The 19,903-nt window shown below is 45.8% G+C and overlaps 1 protein-coding gene across 3 annotated transcripts in view; it reads right to left on the reverse strand.

The window, feature by feature from the left end:
• The window catches only part of Pdpk1 (3-phosphoinositide dependent protein kinase 1), a 70,076-nt gene that overhangs the window by 41,570 nt on the left and 8,603 nt on the right, over nucleotides 1-19,903 (reverse strand). The window lies entirely within an intron of this gene.

Consider the following 19,903-nt stretch of genomic DNA (forward strand, 5'->3'; position numbering starts at 1 on the left):
AACAAACCTACTCTGCTGGCTGCAAACAGTCCAGGACATGGAGTGACTTCTTCAAGTACACCACACTCGCCAAAGGCATTTCTGTTATTTCCTCAATTTATGTTCACTCAGTTTGTTCATCAGTTTCTCAATAAGGTAAATTAACTGCATTATTCACCCTATTACTCAGCAAATATAGCTGCTGTGTTAGCAAAGCTCTGGGGACATGCTCCCCATCCTCCTGGTTCCAAAACCATGCAACTCAAAGGTGGGGTGGTTCTACCGATGTGGAAAGTTCTAGATGGGAGCAGGGGAAGACTTTGGCTCTGACACCTGGACCCTGGGGCCAGAGCATGGACTGGTCCAGGGTTTGGACTGCAGCAGCAGAGAGCATATGGACATATTCAGAACATAACATGCAAAACAAGGTAAGGCACTGTTGGCTCACGCCTGTCATCCTAGCCACTCAGGAGGCTGAGAACTGAGGACTGCAGTACAAAGCCAGCCTGGGCAGAAAAGTCTGTGACACTCTTATCTCCAATTAACTAGAAAGTTACTTCCAATTAACTAAAAAGCTGGAAGCTGAGCTATGGCTCAAGCCATAGCCTTGAGCCCAGACCCTGAGTTCAAGCCCCAGGACTGTCACACACATTAAAAAAAAAAAAAAAAGTAGGGCTGGGAAGGTGGCTCAGTGGTAGAGCACTTGCCTTGCATGCCTGAGGCCCTGGGTTCGATTCCTCAGCACCACATAAGCAAAAAGAAAAAAGCCAGAAAGTGGTGCTGTGGCTCAAGTGGTAGAGCGCTAGCCTTGAGCTGAAGAGCTGAGGGACAGCACCCAGGCCAGAGTTCAGGCCCCACGACCGGAACCAAAAACAAACAAACAAAAAAGTAAAAGCAGGTAAACATGTATCACACTTTGTTGTTGTTGTTGTTGTTGCTGTTGGTCATGGGGCCTGAACTCTGGGTCTGGGCGCTGTTCCTCAACTCCTCAGCTCAAAGCTAGCGCTCTACCACTTGAGCCACAGTGCCACTTCAGGCTTTTTCTGCTTATGTGGTGCCAAGGAATCGAACCCAGGGCCTTATGCATGCAAGGCAAGCACTCTACCACTGAGCCACCTTCCCAGCCCTGTATCACACATTTTTAAAGTTTTAACTTTCCCTAAGATTTCAAATTCAAAATAGGGCAGTCTGCATCAATCAGAAAGAAAACCATTCATTTTAAAATTAAGGTCTAGCTGGGCGCCGATGGCTCACACCTGTCATCCTAGCTACTCAGGAGGCTGAGATCTAAGGATTGTGGTTCAAAGCCAGCCTGGGCAGGAAAGTCCATGAGACTCTTATCTCCAATAAACCACTCGAAAACCAGAAGTGGCGCTGTGGCTCAAGCAGTAGAGCACTCGCCTTGAGCTGAAGAATGCAGGGACAGCTGCTCAGGCCCTGAGTTCAAGCCCCACAACCAACCAAAAATAAATAAATAAATAAATAAATAAAATTAAGGTCTAAGTGATAAGTAGAAAACAGTCTATGATAAAAGGGGTGAGTCTGATCAGGATACAATGTGTGCATGTATGGAATTGTCACAACTAATACAGGCTAACAAAAATCACAAAGAAAAGACTCTAGACTTTTTAGGTAACAATAATATCTGGTATAGACTTTCACTCCTGTTGGATCAACCCACGCTCTGTGTGAAAGAGCACAGCCCACAGAGTACCTAACAAAGGCTTCAAGCAGGCCCACAATGTCCACTTGGCACTCGCCACATGCACTGCATTGCCAAGGCATTGATCCTCAAGAAGCTACACTGAAGATGGACTTCTCTTCAGTCAGAGAAACCCATCCTGTGAGGGTGACCTGTGAGCAAACGCTCAGGAGGCAGGGAAAGCCTCAAACACAACGGTAGAACTTCCAGACCACTGCCCTTCTTATGGACTAGTCTTCTGCAAGTTTCTGACCTTCTTGGAATTCTGCAATTTCCTTTCTGCCTCAGGCACAACACACCAGCCAAACACTTCTCAGAGCTGCTCCTTGATGGGACAATGTTTACAAAGTCAACATGGTGATGTTCCTGTCTTCCCTCAAGGCCCTACTAACTTGCTGCCAATGGCTATCTCTCTCTCTCTATATATATATCTATATACACACACATATATACATGTATATACATATATATATATATCTATATACACACACATATATACATATATATATATAAAATTTGATTTTATTTTTGTTGGTCATGGGGCTTGAACTCTGGGCCTGGGCGCTGTCCTTCAGCTCTTCAGCTCAAGACAAGCGCTCTACCACTTGAGCCACAGCGCCACTTCCAGTTTTCTGTGGTTTACTGGAGTTAGGAGTCTCACGGACTTTCCTCCCTGGACCGGTTTTGAACCGCAATCCTCAGATCTCAGCCTCCTGAGTAGCTAGGATTACAGGCGTGAGGAACTGGCACCTGGCCAATAGCTATATTCTTAAAAATTGTTTTACTTCTTCAGTAAAATGAAATAATAGCTCACTGTTACCTTTAAAAGCATCTCTGAGCATCAACTTTGGGATGAAAAGTCTTTTTGAGTGTTAAGTCTAAATGTTTATTTGGACCAGGCAAGAGCAAACTCTGTAGCATTTTAAGGTGGGGATTAAGCAGCACACAGGGCCCTCTGAGAGCATCTTGACGTTTTCCAGAACAGGCTACCCAAAGGCCTGTGTGCGAGGAGGGGCATCCTTTCTTAGCCCTTGGCCTGCGGAGACCTCACAGCTGGGAATTCCAGCCAACTCAGGCATAGAGATGAGTCAAGTCCTCCTGGCACAGCCCTATCAGTTTGCCACCCATCTGGTGACCCAAATGATGACACTTTAATCCTAGTTAATAACTTCCAAAATTTAAATCTCCGGTGTGGCTCGGTGCTGGTGGCTCTCATCTGTAATCCTAGCTACTCAGGAGGAGGCTGAGATCTGAGGATCCCAGTTTGAAGCCAGCCCTCTCAGGCAGGAAAGTCCATGAGATGCTTATCTTCAATTAGCCATCAGAAAAACAGAAATGCTGCTATGGCTCAAAGTGGTAGAGGCTGGCTTCGAACCACAATCCTCAGATCTGAGCCTCCTAAGTAGCTAGGATTACAGGCCTGAGTCACCAGTCCCTGATAAAATACTTTGTCTATGATGGCTCTCGGTACTGTGTAAGGGTAGGAGAATCACCAGTGGTTTTCCCACCACTATTTTGAAACATAATTGAAAACACTCTCTTTTTTTCTTTTTTGGGTCCGGTCATGGGGCCTGAACTCTGGGCCTGGGCGCTGTCCCTCAGCCTTTCAGCTCAAGGCTAGCTAGCGCTCTACCACTTGAGCCACAGTGCCACTTCTGGCTTTTTTTTCTTTTTGCTTATGTGGTGCTGAGGAATCGAACTCAGAGCCTCAGGCATGCAAGGCAAGCGCTCTACCACTGAGCCACCTTCTCAGCCCTGAAAACACTTCGTAGTGAAAATGATTAACCCATGAATCCCCCTAACAGTCACCAATATCCCCCCTCCCCTATAGACCCAGCACAATCTGAGCCTAGGTCTAAAAAGAGAAGACTTGGGGGTCCATTATCATGCAGATGAGGGGTTGAAATGAGGAAGAGGATTGAATGACTGATGTTCCTCAGATCCCTCTGTACCTTCCTTTCTTTAAGAAGGACAAAATGAAGCTGGGTGCCTAGTGGCTCACCCCTGTAACCCTAGCAACTCAGGAGGTTGAGATCTGAGGCTCCCAGTTCAAAGCCAGCCCAGGCAGGAAATCTCCAATTAACCACCAGAAAACTGGAAGTGGTGTTGTGGTTCAAAGTGGTAGAGTGCTTGCCTTAAGCAAAAAGACCTCATGGACTGCATCTAGACCTGGAGTTCGAGCCCTGTGAACAAACAAAACAAAACAAAAAAAAAAGCAGGGGCTGGGAAGGTGACTCAGTGGTAGAGTGCATGCTTCTCATGCATGAGGTTCTGGGTTCCATTCCTCAGCACCACCTAAGCAGAAAAAGCCGGAAGTGGTGCTGTGTCTCAAGTAGTAGAACACTAACCTTGGGCTGAAGAGCTCAGGGATGGCACCCAGACCCAGAGTTCAGGCCCCACAACCGACAAAAAAAAAAAAAGCACAAAATGCAGCCAGGGACTGGGAAGGTGGCTGGCTCAGTGGTAGAGTGCTTGCCTTGCATGCATGAGGCCCTAGATTCAATTCCTCAGCACTACATAAGCAGAAAAGGCCAGAAGTAGAGGTGTGGCTCAAGTGGCAGAGCCCTAGCCTTGAGCTGAAGAGCCGAGGGACAGCACCCAGGCCCAAAGTTCAGGCCCCATGACCAACAAAAAAAAAAGGGGGGGGGGGGGGCTGGGAAGGTGGCTCAGTAGTAGAGTGCTTGCCTTGCATGCATGAGGCCCTGGATTGGATTCCTCAGCACCACATAAGCAAAAAGAAAAAAAAAGCCAGAAGTGGCACTGTGGCTCAAGTTATGGTAGAGCATTAGCCTTGAGCTGAAGAGCTGAGGGACAGCACCCAGGCCCGGAGTTCAGGCCCACGACCGGACCCAAAAAAAAGAAAAGAAAATTGCAGCCAGACGTGGTATATACCTATAATACTGGCACTCATCAGGTTAAGTTAGGAAGACCTCAAATTTCAGATCAACTTGAGAGATACATAGCAAGTCTGAGGCCAGCCTGTGCAACACTGTAAGACTCTGTCTAAAAACAAAAACAAAGACAAGATGCAAATCAGACAGGGAGCTTGTATAAAGAATGAAGTCTGGGCTAAGTGCTAGCTACTCAGGATACTGAGATCTGAGAACTGATGTTTGGAGCCAATTTTGGCAGAAAAGCCTGGAGATGCACTTCCAATTAACTAGCAAAAAGCTGGAACTGAAGGTATGGCTCTAGTGTTAGAACCTAGCCATAAGCCAAAAAAGCTGCATGAGAGCTTGAGGCTGAGTTCAAGTACCAATACCTTCCTCCACACACACACAGAAGTTTTACAGCTGAAGGCAGGCTAGAGACATTGGGCTGGTGCCATGAAAAATAGTCTCAGCCAAAGGGCCATAGTTTTCTTTACACCTGATGTTTGAGTAATCACAACTAGATTACTTTAACACCATGGGTTTCTAGAAGTTTGGTTTATTTGTTTCCCCTCAACACACACCCTTTACAAATCTGCTGAAAAGAATCTAAGTCCTCCAGAATAAACAGATCCAACAGGGTTAGGGGCATGGCTCAGGTGGTAGAGTGCCCACCGAGCAAGAGCCAGGTCCTTCCAACCCCACAACTGCCAAGCAGAGAAAAAGAATGATGGAGAATGATGACAGAGATAATTAAAGAGAATGATGAGAGAGAAGCACAACCTCCAATACCTTCATTCTTAATTTATATCTTAATCTTATATAGCTACTATATGATTAATCACATGTATTTTCTTAGAGGTTATATTTAATATGTAAAATTAGATATATCTAGATTTGTATCTAAATCTGCCTATGAACTCTGGATCTGAAAATGGACAGACTCAGTAGGGCTCCCATTCTGCACAGGCTATTCACTAGCCACTGGCCACCTCTCTGTGGCCCCAATTCTTCATCTGAAAATCAGGCAGTCAATGTCCCAGGCTTGTTATGAGGATTTAGAAAGTTAATCAACCTATAGACAAGCCAAGAGAGCAGACTATGAGTACTTTTATAATTAAATGGCATCAAAAGCATATATACAAAATTTTCCCAAACAAGACTTTCAGTTCATAAAAATAATCCTTAAGACTAAATGAAGCTTGTCCCATCCAAGTACTTCTAGTTTATCTGAGTAAAACTACATTAAATACCAAATACCTACTATACTGGGCCTGACTTTAAGTTGAGAAAAGCATCTTAAAAAAAAAAGAATGGCTGAGGGGCTGGGAAGTTGGCTCAATGGTAGAGCGCTTGCCTTGCATGCCTGAGGCCCTGGGTTCGATTCCTCAGCACCACATAAGCAAAAAGAAAAAAGCTGGAAGTGGTGCTGTGGCTCAAGTGGTAGAGCGCTAGCCTTGAGCTGAAGAGCTGAGGGACAGCGCCCAGGCCCAGAGTTCAGGCCCCACGGCTGGACCCAAAAAAAAAAAAAAATGGCTGAGCTCCCTAATATACACATAGAAATCAGGACTGAAATAAAAGCCTTCTATGGTCACACAGCCTCCTAACACTTCAGTCAGCAAGAGAAAGAATCCCAAAGTCAAAATGCCAACTTGTCTTTAAATGCCGGCATGTGATCTGGAGCCCTGAGTGCACTGCAACAGGTGCAGTGCGCACACGCGCGCGCACACACACACACACACACACACACACACAGAGCAAGTGGTAGGTAGCACTTCTCTCTAGGTCCCTATTTGTGGGGAGGCTAACGATGTACGTCATGATAGGACTCTGCCTAGCAAGAGTTTGGTCCCCAGCACGGAGGCGGGGAACTGTGTGAAGCTGCGACAAAGTCCATTCAGCTCACGCCCAAAGGGATACAGTTCCTAAGCAGGCTGTGCTACTAGCAGAAAACATTCTGGAAGAACTTCCTCTTAGCCCAGGAAATTCCACAAAGCTAGACACAGTCTAGAAGGCCAGCAGGAGGTAGGGGTCTTCAGGACATAATCCTCACTGCTTCCTCCTCTACACAGGGTAACTGGTAAAGTAGCAAAATCAAGAACCCAATTCACCTTCTAGATTCCAACTGTCTTCTAAGCAAGCTGCTTGCCTCTCGCTCCCTCCTCTGTCCCCCCTACCTCTCTGAACCATAATTACACTTCCATAAAATGAGGTTGTTAGCATGGACACACACACACCCTCAACCCATACAAGAGCTGCTTGGTGCCTCACCAAACAGGAGCAGAAGCACTTTGTAGACTCAGGTACATTAACTCACACAACAAACTCCATGGCAGGAGGGGATCAGCAATCTTTCTGTACTCATAGCACTGACCACTTCTTCCCCATAATGGCACGTTTGTGGGGAGCTAGCTCTCCTGAGATAAGCAGTCCCCAATGGTCTTGTGCAATGTAATACACAGCAAAATGCAGTGCATCTTAATCAATGTGGAACCATGTCCACTGAGTGAAGCACTGACAATAAGACTGTTTCTGTCTGCAAAGGAGGGAAGGAAAAGCATGAGATAAGTGAACCTCAAAGACCCACTTGCCTCCACCAGAACTTTTCACAGAGCCAGGGCAGACAGAAGGCCTAAGGCCTAGTACTAAAGGCTCAACTCTGAATTTCACTTACATCTTTTCAGTATCAACTTCCAATACCTGTCATTACAAAATAGCAGAAAACAATAAAATATAAGATTTCTAAGTATGAATGTGAAACTATTACTAGTACTTATTGCACCTTGGACTCGACTGAAGTAATAATTTAAACAACACTAGATTCATTAATATAAAAATCAGGAAGCCAGCGCCAGTGGCTCACACTTGTAATCCTAGCTACTCAGGAGGCTGAGATCTGAGGGTTGTGATTCAAAGCCAGCCCAGGCAGGAAAGTCCATAAGACTTTTATCTCCAATAAACCACTAGAAAACCAGAAGTGATGCTGTGGCTCAAGCAGTAGAGTGCTCGCCTTGAGCTGAAGAGGTGAGGGATAGTGCCCAAACCCAGAGTTCAAGCTCCACAACCGACCAAAAAAAAAAAAAAAAATCAGGATGGGGTGGGAATGTGGTTTAGTGGTAGAGTGCATGCAGAGTATGCATGAAGCCCTGGGTTTGATTCCTCAGTACCATATACACAGAAAAGGCTGGAAGTGGTGCTGTGGCAAGTGGTAGAGTGCTACTTTGAGCAAAAGCAGCTCAGGGACAGTGCCCAGGCCCTGAGTGCAAGCCCCAGGACTGGCCAAAAAAAAAAAAAACAAATCAGGATAGAAACTGGGAAATGCTAGGCATGGAAGGAACACCTGTAATCTCAACACTAGGGAGGCAGAGGTAGGAGGATCAGTGAGTTTAAGTCCAGCCTGGGCTACAGAGTCAGATCAGGAACAGCTTAAGCTACCCAGCAAGACCCTGGAGCTCTTGCTCGCTTGCTCTGCTCTTATTCTCATTAGGAAAGTGGGCAGTCAGGGAATTGTGGCTTATACAACTTGCAGATGACAGGATAGGCAAAGTCAAAACTTGTTTGATAACAAAATGGGGACAACAAAAGGAGGAGAAAGTAAGAGGAACAAAAGAATGAAGAGATAAGGGCAGTACAGCGAATCTTTGGCATCTCCACCAAACTTTATAGGAAGCAGAAAGAAGAGCCATCAGCCGGAAGGCCATCTTCAAGGACTCAAATTTTCCCTACTTATTAACCCAAGGCCACACTCCAACAAGGAAGATGAGAGCAATGCGGCTGAGATGGGCGAGGCGCTGCCTCCTCATGGTCTGTCTATGTCATGTGCTTTCTTTCTCTTCACTTTCTTCCCCAATCAACTTTCCTATCATTTTTTACAATGTTCACTTCTTACCTGAATTCTCTTGCCAAACCCAAGGGTCAAGCTCAATTTAGGGGCTGGGAAGGTGGCTCAGTGGTAGAGTGCTTGCCTTGAGTGCATGAGGCCCTGGGTTCCATTCCTCAGCACCACATAAGCAGAAAAAGCCAGAAGTGGTGCTGTGGCTCAAGTGTTGAGCGCTAGCCTTGAGCTGAAGAGCTGAGGGACAGCGCCCAGGCCCAAAGTTTAGGCCCCATGACCGACAAAAATGAAAATAAAAATTTTAAAAAATCAACTTAGCTGTCCTAAATTTCTGGTAACGTGTCTGGTGCACTGGCCAGGAAGTATGTCTGTTTCTGATATGGACAGAGTACTATGGCCTCATTCTTCTTACAGCTGTGGACAGTGAGGCATACAACAAACAGATGGCTGTGCAGTTGCACACCCGGCAGTGAGACTATATCCAATTCTGCAACAGAATTCAACTGCAGAATCAACACTCTCAACCCTCCCGGCTATCAGAAGGACCATCCATCTACCTGAGACTTACTCTGTGCTAAACAGGAGGGAACAGGAGATGGGAAACTGGCAAACAAGTAGTCATTAGCATCTTTTTAAAGTAGCTCAAGTCTTGCCCATATGACCTAGCCAATGACTTCAAAGAATCTAGTCAGAAATTCGGAGGAAGAGCTATATTTTAGAGAACAGGATAAAGGGTGAGGGGAGAATGATTGAGGGAGTTACACTGATCAAGATTCACTGTACAAAAAAAAAAAAAAAAGATTCACTGTACACATAATTTGATGTATTAAATGAAATTCCCCCCTTCGTACAAACATTTGAAGAAAACAATTTTAAAAAAAAAGAGTAAAAGAAAAAGCAGAGAGGCTGGGAGGTAGCTCAGTGGTAGAGCGCTCGCCTCACATGTACAAGGCCCTGGGTTCAATTCCTTAGCACCACATAAGCAGAAAAAGCTGGAAGTGGCATTATGACTCAAGTGGTAGAGCGCTAGCCTTGAGCAAAAGCAGCTCAGGGACAGCGCCCAGGCCCTGAGTTCAAGCCCCAGGACTGGCAAAAAAAAAAAAAAAAAGAAAGAAAAAAGAAAAAGCAGAGAGTTTAAATATTTTTTTATTTGTGCCGTATCAGAGCCTAAACTTAGGGCCTTATGCTCTCATTCAGCTTTCTTGCTCACAGCTGGCACTCTACCAGTTGAACCAAGCCTCTAGTGCAGCATTTTGCTGATTAACTGGAGATGGAGTCTGGCACACTTTTCTGCCCACACTAGCCTGAAACTATGATCCTCCAGGTCTCATTCTCCTGAGAAGGATACAGACATGAGCCACCAGCACACAGCAAAGAAGATTTATATTATCAATACACACATTCAATCTGCTGTGGTGGTGAACACATGTAGTCCAAGGTACTTAGGAGGCTAAGGCCAGAAGACAGAATCGCTTGAGCCTCAGAATGTGAGGCCAGCCTGGGCTGTACAACAAGACCCTGTTTCTAAAAATCAAAAGAGTGGAATGTTATAAAGCCGCCACAAGAGAATTTTACAGAAATGTAAAATATTAAGGGAAAACAGCAAAAGACAAAAATGTCTGGTATATAATGAGGATCCCAATTTGGGAGCAATGAGTTAGCTAGCAGTGATGACCTCTGAGCTAGGAAGAGACAGATCTGATCACTTCTTTGTAACTGTTAACCTAGACAGCTGCTAATGACAGAGTGGCCTGGGCACACTCAGAAGGAACAGCCCCCAGTGCATTGTCTGGGGAGGAGAAAGCAAGGGAGGAAGTTAATGACTCATGCCTGAGGCTCAGCTAAGTCCTGACTGGATACTGGTCATGCAGTTTGGGGCTGGTAAGCCTTTTGAACTTAGAGGTTCATTTGTTCTGCCAAAGGATAAATGAACTTACATTCAGGACAAATATGCATGTAGCAGGACAGAAATTATTAACTACTACAGTTGTGTCTATCACAACCGCACTTCAAAAAACCAATTAATCTAGGGCTGGGAAGGTGGCTCAGGGGTAGAGTGATTGCCTTGCATGAATGAAGCCCTGGGCTCGATTCCTCGGCACCACATAAGCAGAAAAAGCCAGAGTGGCGCTGTGGCTCAAGTAGTAGAGTGCTAGCCTTGAGCTGAAGAGCTGAGGGACAGCGCCCAGGCCGAGTTCAGGCCACACGACTGACAAAAAAAAAAAAACTTTACTCATGAATTAACATGCTGGACATCTCCTGAATTGTGTATTGTGTACACCACCTGGGTTTGAATCCTAGTTCTGCTACTTACTGTGTCACCACTTAAGATAGGTGGTTTACTTTATGTATTTGGCCCTTTGCAAAAGCAATCTTGGAACCTCATGGTGTAGTTATTGGTAATTATAAAAATATAAATTAGGTAACATTAAAGACCTTTCGGCAGTAAAGGAAAAAAACCTTTACTCCTGAAATCTATTCCTAGTCAGAAAATAGTCTCAATAGGCTCTTATTTTCTGTTGTGCTAAAATTAATGGCAGGGCTAGGAATGTGACTAGTGGTATAGTACTTGCGTAGCATGCATGAAGCCCTGGGTTCCATTCCTCAGTAACACATAAACAGAAAAAAGCCAGAAGTGGTGCTGTGGCTCAAGTGGTAGAGTGCCAGCCTTGAGCAAAAAGCTCAGGAACAGTGCCCAGGCCCTGAGTTCAAGCCCAGGACCGAGGGCAGTGGTAGGGGGGCGGGGAGGGGGAATTCCATTTCAACACATGTATAGGAGTTTTTCCTTGGGAATTAAATTCACTCAGCAAATGTTTCCCTACAATCTGGTGTGGGGATCAGAATGCCTCAGGATCAGCAGGTACCGAGCAAGTCCCCTCTTTCCCCCGGAGTCCTACTCTGGTGCCTCGTCCTCATCCTGAGTTCTGCCTCCACACAGCACCTCCTCAGCCTCCCAAGACCCACTGAGATGAACTCTGGCACACAAGGACACCTGTCACGCAGCAGGAACCTTCTTCCCAGGAGTTCCCGACTTCCCAACCCTCTCTGTCCGCACTGACTGCCCCGCCTCGCACCTCTACCAGCCCTGTCACTGCAGCAGAGCCCCGTCGCCTGTCCACACTTGCCTCACCCTCCCCTTCCTCTCCATCCATCACTGTCCCCACAGGCCACGGCCCGGGCAGTACCCACGTGAACATCTTCCAAGGAAGGTACAAAATGCCTGCCCTCTGCCGAGGGGCCTGCACAAAGTCTCCATTTGAAGGTGCCCTGAGTTTTGTTTTCCCTCTTACACCTACAAATCACTAGAATACAGATGGCCATTCTAGTCAAGTGATCCTGGGGAAAAAATTTTTGTGTTGTTTTCTTTTTCAGAGCTGAGGAATGAACTCAGGACCTTGCACGTAGCAGGCAATGCTCTTCCACTGAGCTCAATGCCCAACCCCTGGAAAGTTTTTGTTTTTGATCCTCAAACTATTATCTGGCCCTTAGAATACCACTAACTAATGTGAGTAAAGGAATGTCTTCCAGCAGGGTAACCTGCATAAACAAGAGACTGGGAAAACCTACCTAACACTCCAAAATGCCCCAGAAATATGTATTCCTCATTTTGGGATCCTTACCTACAAATTCTGAGTAAAAAGCTCTTGTTGGGATCAATAATGGCTATGATCATAACTACTCAAGAAGCTAAGATCTAAGGATCACAGTTAAAGGCCAGCCTGGACAGGAAAAACCAAGACTTTTTTTTTTTTTTTTGCCAGTCCTGGGCTTGAACTCAGGGCCTGGGGGCCTCCCTGAGCTTCTTTTGCTCAAGGTAGCACTCTACCACTTGAGCCACAGCGCCACTTCCAGCTTTTCTATTGTGTGGTACTTAAGAGTCAAATCCAGGGCTTCATGAATGTTAGGCAAGCACTCTACCACTAATCCACATTCTAAGCCTCTCCATGAGACTCTTATCTCCAATAAACTACCCAGAAAATAGCGAAAGAGGCACTGTGGCTAAGTGGTAGAATGCTAGCCTTGAGCACAAAAAGGCTCAAGGACAGTGCCCAGGCCCTCAGTTCAAACCCCAGGACTGGCCAAAAAGGAAAAAGAAAAGAAAAAGGCCAAGTAAGCTGTGTATGATGGTACCCTATAATCCCATCACTTATGAAACAGATGCAAGATCCCAAAGTTCAGGGTCAGCCTAAACTATATAGTGAGATTCTGGCTGTAAAAAGAAGGTACAAGCCAGACAGCAGTGGCTCACGCCTGTCATCCTAGCTACTCACCAGCCTGAGATCTGAGAATCGAGGTTCAAAGTCAGCCCAGGCAGGAAAGTCCGTGAGACTCTTACCTCCAATTAACCACCAGAAAACCAGAACTGGTGCTGTGGCTCAAGTGGTAGATCACTCATCTTGAGCTGAAGAGCTCAGGGACAGCACCTGGGCCCTAAGTTCAAGCCTCATGACCGACAGAAAAAAAAAAAAAAAAAAAGGTACAGTAAAACACAGAGTAAGTACTTCATTGTACAGAAAGATCTATTTGCTTAAGCATGACATTCATCTATACCTCCCCTAAACACCATTTTAGAGTTTAGTCATTAAAAACTAGAATGAAAGAGAGGGCAGCATACTACTTTGGGGTTCCAACTGCTCACAGTCAACTCTTAGTACCTAACCTCAGTCCTCAACTGGCCAAAGGCCCTGGGGCCCCTTCCAACCCCTTGGAAGCCTACTAGACCACTACCAGCATAGATCTGTTACCATCAGACAGGAAACAAAGTCACCATTTTCCTCAAAGTACTTTCCCTTTATAGCTAAGATCTGTGGCTATCTTCCTACCCACTCCTCCCTTCCTACCATCCTGTCTCTACTGTCACTATGTGGAGAGGAGGCTGGAGGGGAGACAGCAGAGGAAACAAGCAAATAACCAGCAAACAAATGAGCCCTGTCTCAAATGCCAGTCTTCCAAGTTCTACACTAGAAGAAACATCACCCTAGGTTCATTCTAAAAGTCTTAAACAAGGCTGGGTGTGGTAGTACACACCTCTAATTCAGGCTTCACGGGAAACTGAGGCAGCAGGGCCACAAATTCAAGGCTAGCCTAGGCAACACAAAAGCAAACCATCCAACTACTCTAAAAGCCTCAAGTAGCAGCCTTCACATTCAATTGTGACTGGAGGCAAAGGACTCTGTACAATATACCCTGCAGCTTCAGCTAAAAGAAAACAAGCTTGAAAAGGTGTCAAAGCCAATCCCAAGATGCAACCTCAGTTCTCACTATCAAGAAAACAGCAAGAGACTGAGCAAGCAGTAACAGGGCAGACGTGATCCAACAGCCGCCTCCAGCTCGAGGACACGAGCTTGACTCCAAACAGAAAGCAGATGTTGTGAGCTCAGCTTTACTGTACTGCTGGAACACTTCTGTCTGTAGAGCATTCTGGAGGCAACCACACCTGCATTAAGTGGTCATCAATGAAAAGCCTGGACTTCAAGCCAACTCTGCCCTAAGTCAGAAGCCTTCCACATGGCCCAAGTTCTCAATGTTCTCCACAGGAAGGATAAGACTGGGTGACCAGGAAGGTTCCTTCAAAATTAAAACACCTTTGGTGAATGACAACATATACTCCAAGCATCAGAGAGCAGACCAGGGCTAGGTTTATTTTTTTAAGTAAAACTAATTTTATTTAACACCATCAGTGATGACATCATGTACAGGATGTAGAAGGCACTTTTTTGGGGGGCGGGGGGGAGAGTTTGGTTCTGGCACTTGAACTCAGAACCTGGACGCTGTCCCTAAGCTTTTTTGCTCAAGGCCAGTGCTCTACCACTTTGAGCTATAGCGTCACTTCCAGTTTTTGCCCTCGTGGGTCTTCTCCTGCTCCCTTATTCCTCCACTTCTTCCTTCCTTCCTTCCTTTCTTTTTTTTTGCTGGTCCTGGGGCTTGAACTCTGGGTCTGGCACTGCCTCTATGCTCAAGGCTAGCTCTTTGGTACCTAATTCTTTCTAAACCCATAATCTGTCTAGTCACAAGAAAACATCAGATAAGCCTAAATTGTGGAGCATTCTACAAACTTCTAACCAGTATCAGTATCAAGGTCATGAAAAACAAAGGTCATAGACCAGGGGAGATTGAGGAGACATGATGACTAAATGCAATGTGGTAATCTGGATGGGATCTGGAACAAAGAGAACACAGTAGGGAGAACTACTGAAATTTCAAACCAGCCTGTGGTTTCAGCTGTAGCGAGGTCCTGTAAACGTCAGGGCTTTGTAAGCGGCTAACATTAGGGAAAGGCAAGAAGTCAAGTAGGGTTGAAGATGATGTTATGGGAAAAGTATTCCAAAATAAACTTTATTTTTTTGAAGCTATCTTGATAGCTTCACATAAATTTAAAGGATCTGAAAATACTCTGGGGACAAATAAACAACATTAATTTGAAGAATGTAGGGCTACTGAAGAAAAATGATTAAAAGGGGGAAGCCCTAATGTAAAAAGGTTGGCATGAATTCTTTTCCTTTCACGCACGCACGCACGTGTGTGTGTGCGTGTGCGTGCGTGCGTGCGTGCGTGCGTGCGTGTGTGTGTGTGTGTGTCCTGGGGCTTGAACTCAGGGCCTTAAGTTTTGTTCAAGGGTAGCGCTCTACCACTTAAGCACAGCTCTACTTCCAGCTTTTTGGTAATTAATTGGGAGATAAGACTCCCACAGACTTGCCTACCAGGGCTGGCTTCAATCCAGGATCCTCAGATCCCAGCCCCCTAAGCAGCTAGAATTACAAGCATGAGCCAGTGGAGCCCTTTTGTTTGAGACAAGGTTTTGCTATCCTCCAACTTATGAACTTGGCTCAACCTCCAAGGAGGTTGAAGAATGCACAGTGGGAGACTCAGAATGTACCCCTTACTATCACAAACTTCTTGGGTTTATATTGTCCAAAGATCTTGAAAACAAATCCACTCTTCATGCAAAACCAGCTGTAACAAACAAGTAGGGCCTATTCAGCCCTCCTTGCCTGCATAAAACCACACCTCATCCTGGGAACTGTCTTCACTCCGGGCCATGTCCCTTCTTCTTGCTGTATCTATCTGTTCCACCTTAAGCATGGACCCTTCCTGCACACCCCTCTAGAGCAGCCCCACAAAGGCTGGCCACCTTCCTGGCAGGGTACCATCACTGCACCTGAAACAGGCATGCTGTTGACCATTTCCCTCAGGCCCTGGGGCAGGGTTCCGGTTGGCAGGCTCACAGGACAGAATGCCAAGTCAGCTGTTCCCGAGGCGGTCATCATCTTTTTCACTCAAGAATTTCTTCAGCCAGGCTTGGCACCAGTAACTCACCCCTGTAAGGACTTAGACTTGAGGACTGAGGTTTTTTTTTTTTTGTTTTTTTTTTTTTTTTGCCGGTCGTGGACCTGAACTCCGGGCCTAGGCGCTGTCCCTCAGCTCTTCAGCTCAAGGTGAGCGTTCTACCGCTTGAGCCACAGCGCCACTTCCGGCTTTTTCTGTTTATGTGGTGCTGAGGAATCGAACCCAGGGCCTCAGGCATGCAAGGCAAGCACTCTACCACTGAGCCACCTTCCCAGCCCCGAGGACTGAGGTTTGAAGCCATCAGGGGAAGAAAAGTCCCTGAGGCTCTTATCTCCAGTCAACCACCAGAAGCTAGAAGTGGAGCTGAGGCGAGTGGTAGAATGCCAGCCTTGAGCAAAGCTAAGGAAGCGCACCCTAGCCCTGAATTCAAGCTCCTATACTGTCCAAAAAACAAAACATAAAAGTGGAGTTTATTTTGGGTTCTTTAAAACTTTTTCTTTTTTTTCTTCTTTGCTATGCCAGTACCAGAATCTGAATTCAGGGCCTTGCACTTTCGTTCGGCTTTCTTCACTCACAGGTGGTACTCTACCACTAAGTGGCACCTCCTCCAGTTCCCCTCTCTTCAATTGGAGCTAAGAGTTTCTCAGATTTGTCTGTCCAGACTGGCTTCAAACCTCAATCCTCTATCTCAGCCTCCTGCGTAGCTACGATTATAGATGTGAGCCATAGGGATCTGTCCACGAGCCCATTTTGTTTCTAACTTTTTCTAATCCAACCACTAGCTTCTTTGCCCCTTGGCCCCAGATGCAGTGCCCATGCCAGCTGCATCCGCACAACTGTCTGGTAAGCCTTAAAACCAAAACAAAGCCACTTAGATCAGTTTTTTCCCCTGCATTTTGTTTTTCTTTGTTGTTTTTAGAAGAATAAAATGCATTCACAAATAAAATCTATATTTAGATGTACACTTTTAAAATTGTGTATCTGATAATAACCAGCTATAACATACAATCACTAAAAGACTGTAATTTTGACCAATGGAAAAAAACATGAAAGAGAAATACCAAAATGCAGCAAGAAAAAAAAATGAGTGGACAATAGGAAAAGCAAGCAGTAAACGTCGTGATGGCACATGGGGTGTGAGCAGTGCATTCTGGGAGCCCAGGCCCAGGGTAAGCTACACACCCACTGTTTGCCAGGGTGAAGGACAGCCAAGTGCTCGTCCTCAAGGAAGTCAGGAACAGCAGCCAGCCCAGGAATGCATGCGTCTCAGATTCTAGAATGCCTGCTTCCCAGCATCTGGCAGGTAGAGCTCTGCAAAGCAGTCTAGTCTATCGAAGAAAAGCCTAAAACCAAAGCCAAAGCTCGGGCAATCCTCCCAAGGGTGATCTGTCCTCACCACTGCTCAAAGGAAAAATCAGTTAAGCACTACCCCAGCTCAGGTCAACACACTGGCTCCGACTTAGGATACAGCTGTACTCCCTTAGGATGGCAGGGCTCTCATCCACTCATGAAGCACTGTGCATAGGCACGTGACAAGAATTTGAGCTGCGGCGGGCTGCTCAGACAGATTGCAGGATCCACCCCACCCAGGATCACCAGCCACACAAATGACCCTGGGAGCTGTTGCTGTGGCTAAGTGGCCATATCCATCCACACAGATCATAGGCACATACTACCACACCAAGTGACAGGCTGAGAAGGGGCTCTCATGCTGGCCTTGGACTGCAATCCTCCCATTCCCAGCCCACCAGGTAGCTAGACTACAAACAATTAGCACCCAGCTAGCACATATTTTTTAAATTAACAAGCAAAGCAGGGTGCTGGTGGCCCATATCTATAATCCTAGCTACTCGGGAGGCTGAGATCTGAGGATGCAGGCTAAAAGCCAACCCAGGCAGGAAAGTCCATGAGCCTCTTATCGCCAATAAACCACCAGAAAACCAGAAGTGGCGCTATGGCTTAAGAGGTACAGCTTGAGCTGAAGAGCTGAGGGACAGCACCCAGGTCCAGAGTTCAAGCCGAACGACAGAGGGGGGGAGGGAGGGAAGAAGAGAGGGAAGGAGGGAGGGAGGGAGGGAGGAAGGAAGGAAGGAAGGAAGGAAGGAAGGAAGGAAAGAAAAAGCTGGAAGTGGAGCTGTGACTCAAGTGGTAGAGTGCTAGCCTTGAGCACAAATGCTCAGGCACAGTGCTCAGGCCTAAAGTTCAAGCCCCAGGACCCGCCAAAAAATAAAAAAATACAAAGCTAAGGGAAAGTTCAAGAGGTCCTTTGTTAAAGCCCCAATATTGGCACACACAAGATTAAAAAATAATAATAATGCAAATTGACAGCATATACAAGCAAATAAGGGAAACTAACCACTGGCAAAATCCAGCTAAAGACAATTGGCTACACTAATCTTTAAAAACTTTTTTTTTTTTGGGGGGGGTCCAGACATAGGGCCTGAACTCTGGGCCTGGGCGCTGTCCCTCAGCTCTTCAGCTCAAGGCTAGCGCTCTACCACTTTAGCCACAGCACCACTTCCGGCTTTTTTTCTTTTTGCTTATGTGGTGCTGAGGAATCAAATCCAGGGCCTCAGGCATGCAAAGCAAGCACTCTACCACTGAGCCACCTTCCCAGCCCTTTAAAAACTTTTGTTTGTGATCATTCTAAAAGAAAGTTGGGGAGAAAAGGATTCTGTGGGCTGGGTAAGCTTCAAAAGAACAGGTCCAAGACCACCTGATTCTCACTGTGTCCCCACTCCCACCAGCCAAGCAAATCACCACTCACACTATGTGAAAGCCTCCCCCACCTCCCAAGCTGCTTTCTGGGCTTTTACAAAATTCTCTTAGGCATACTGCTCTATAATCAGATCTTCTAAAACACACTGTAACCATCTCTCAGGAAAACAGACTTGGACTCTCCACTGTGTTCTTAAGCTATCTCCCACAAAGGGGAATTCAGGATATTCGCAATTCTCCCCTTTTAAAGTTGTGATAAAGATAAGAAATAAGAGTTCTGTACACAACTCAATTCTTCCCTGATTTTAAATTTCTAGAAACTAGCTAGGTGCCAGTGGATCACGACTATCAGCCTAGCTACTCAAGTGGCTGAGATCTGAGGCTCAAGGTTCAAAGCCAGCTTGGAAGACAAATCCAAGAGACTCTTGTGTTTAACTAACCAACAAAAGCCAGAACTGGAGGTTTTGCTCAAGACTGTCAGTGGTAAGTGAAAAAGCTGAGAATGAGAGACCTTGAGTTCAAGACCCAATGTTGGTATGCGCACAGACACACACACACACACACCATCCCAAAACTGAATCATACAATTCACCTCTCTAAATACACACGGAGGACTTACCCCTTCCATAGACATGCATGCACAGCTTGGCAAACTTATTTACTTATTTATTTTTTATTTTTGTCGGTAGTGGGGCTTGAACTCTGGGCCTGGACATTGTCCCTCAGCTCTTCAGCTCAAGGCTAGCACTCTACCACTGGAGCCACAGCACCACTTCTAGCTTTTTCTGTGTATGTGGTGCTGAGGAATGGAACCCAGGGCCTCATGCATGCAAGACAAGCACTCTACCACTGAGCCACCTTCCCAGCCCCAACCGACATTTTTATGAGACTTTTTACTCCTAGTCTCATTCCTCTAACTCTCCTTACTGCATTCTTATTTATATTAATATGGCAAAGTGGTTTTCCTTAATTGTAATGAAGTATAGATAACAAGATTTACCATGTAACCATTACTAAGTAAACATCACAATTCAATGGCATTGAGCAACATAACAGATTATACAACCTAACGATGAGGACTTTTTATTGACATATACTAATTATACAAAAGGATTTCTTTGTGATCAAAGGGTTTTTAGTTATTTTGTAAAAACTTTTTTGTTAGCCAGGCACCAGTGACCTAGCTAGTTAGGAGGCTGAGATCTGAGTTCACAGCTAGCCCTGGCAGGAAGTCTGTGATACTTTTATCTCCAATTAAGCACCAAAAAGCAGAAGTGGAGCCCAGATTCAAGTGATAGAGCCCTAACCTCCAGCAAAAAAGCTCAAGGACAGCACCCAGGCACCAAGTTCAAGTCTCAGGACAGATACAAAAAAAATAAATAACAACCCTTTTAATATACATAGAAAAAAAAAGGCAGGCTGGGGACCAGTGGCTCACGCCTGTTATCCTAAATACTCGGGAGGCTGAGATCTGAGAACTGCAGTTGGAAGCCAGCCAGGGCAGAAAAATCT

The sequence above is a fragment of the Dipodomys spectabilis genome, unplaced genomic scaffold (assembly GCF_019054845.1).
Source record: "Dipodomys spectabilis isolate Male_0828 unplaced genomic scaffold, ASM1905484v1 ptg000231l, whole genome shotgun sequence".
In the NCBI taxonomy this organism is placed as follows: domain Eukaryota; kingdom Metazoa; phylum Chordata; class Mammalia; order Rodentia; family Heteromyidae; genus Dipodomys; species Dipodomys spectabilis.